The following is a 2,149-nucleotide window of genomic DNA, read 5'->3' on the forward strand; positions in this document are numbered from 1 at the left end:
ACACGGTGACATGGATCTCGCCAAAGGTGGGGAATGACACCATTCCTCCTCCAGCAACCTCACGCTTCTTTTACTTTACAGGAAAGTTGACGCAGAATGATGTCCAGTGAAGAAATCCCAGGTGATTGGAAAGGAGAGGAGGGTCTCATGGCTGTGAGTGATCTGCAAAAGGAAGCGCATGGACCACCAGGGGGCGCTGCTGCGCTGCTCCTGCTACCAGGAGGTGGATGCCCAGGATGAGCTTTAAGGTGGAGAGAGGGATGTCATTGTTCATCCTCCAGGTTCCAAGTAAAAACCTTCCGGCCAATCTTGGCCGCACGTCCCTGTGTAGCGAGCGGGCTCGGAGGTGCTCACCGCTGCTGTCATGGTTCATTTGCTAAACTGCATCGTCGCTGTGTCCCAGAACATGGGCATTAGCAAGAACGGGGACCTGCCCTGGCCACCGCTCAGGAATGAATTCAGATATTTCCAGAGAATGACACAAACTCTTCAGTAGAAGGTAAACAGAATCTGGTGATTATGCGTAGGAAGACCTGGTTCTCCATTCCTGAGAAGGATCGACCTTTAAAGGATAGAATTAATTTAGTTCTCAGCAGAGAACTCAAGGAACCTCCACAAGGAGGTTCATTTTCTTGCCAGAAGTCTGGACGATGCCTTAAAACTTACTGAACAACCGACTGGGCGCGGTGGCTCACTCCTGTAATCCCAGCACTTTGGGAGGCCAGGCGGGCAGATCACGAGGTCAGGGGATCGAGACCATCCTGGCTAACACGGTGAAATGCCGTCTCCACTAAAAATAAAAAAATAAATAAATTAGCCGGGAGTGGCGGCGTGCGCCTGTAGTCCCAGCTACTCGGGAGGCTGAGGCAGGAGAATGGCGTGAACCTGGGAGGCGGAGCTTGCAGTGAGCAGGACCGCATCACTGCACTCCAACCTGGGCGACAGAGAGAGACTTCGTCTCAAAAAAACAAAAACAAAAAACAAAAAACAAAACAACAACAAAAAAACAAAAACTTACTGAACAACCAGAATTAGCAAATAAAGTAGAGATGGTTTGGATAGTTGGTGGCAGTTCTATTCATAAGGAAACCATTAATCACCCAGGCCATCTTAAACTATTTGTGACAAGGATCATGCAGGACTTTGAAAGTGACACGTATTTTCCAGAAATTGATTTGGAGAAATATAAACTTCTGCCAGAATACCCAGGTTTTCTCTCGGATGTCCAGGAGGAGAAAGACATTAACTACAAATTTGAGGTATATGAGAAGAATGATTAATATGAAGGGTGTTCTGGTTTATTTTAAATTGTTCCCCTCCCTCTGAAAAAAGTATTTTCACTTTAGAAAAAGAAGACTTTTGCTGACTTTAGATTTATGGATAAGTACTTCCAAGCAACGTGTTTTTATTCCCCACTAATCTTGACTGTATCAGATATCATTTATGAAACACTCTTGCTATAACTAAGTGCCTCTCCAAGACCCCAACTGAGTCCCCGCACCTGCTACAGTGAGCTGCCATTCCACACCCATTGCACATGGGACTCTGGCCAGTCCTTGACATTGTCGGGCTTTTCAAATGTCGGTAGTATTTATTAAAGACGAAGACGCACATACCCTCCAACTGAGCAGTTTCACTAGTAGGAAATACCGAAAGCTTCCTACGTGTATATCTAGAGGTTTGTAGACAAATGTTGAGCCCTGTTTGTAGCAGTGAAAAATTGACAACAACCTGGAAGTCCAGTGCTGGGAAAATGAATATATTTCTGTCTTAGACTGGGGAAGCCAAAGCAGATTCCAAGACTGAAATTTCAGTGAAAACAGTTTATTTGCTAGGTCTTACCAGAAAGCATCAATTGAGGTATGGAGAAATGGAACTGAGAAGGTAAGAAAAGCAGTTTAAAGTCAGTGAGCAGGTTCTCATCGGTAACAAGCTCCATACTGCTGAGATACAGGGAAACGGAGGGGAGAAAGCTGGAGTATTGATCTTCCACTACTTGGTTGTCAGCTCTCTGTCCTGTGTGTGGGTGGAACGTACTCCAGCTGCTCTATAGCAAGTCCCAGGTGTTTGCAGTAAGAAGCTGCTGGCATGCACAAGAACAATGGATGCCAAACACTTAAAGCAATTCCTTGTTTAAGTATGTAAGCTC

The 2,149-nt window shown here is 45.6% G+C and overlaps 1 pseudogene; it reads left to right on the forward strand.

The window, feature by feature from the left end:
* Positions 1-364: 364 nt before the first annotated feature.
* Positions 365-1,280, forward strand: LOC116272693 (annotated as a pseudogene).
* The last annotated feature ends 869 nt before the right edge of the window (positions 1,281-2,149 follow it).

This window comes from Papio anubis, unplaced genomic scaffold (assembly GCF_008728515.1).
Source record: "Papio anubis isolate 15944 unplaced genomic scaffold, Panubis1.0 scaffold1616, whole genome shotgun sequence".
NCBI lineage: Eukaryota > Metazoa > Chordata > Mammalia > Primates > Cercopithecidae > Papio > Papio anubis.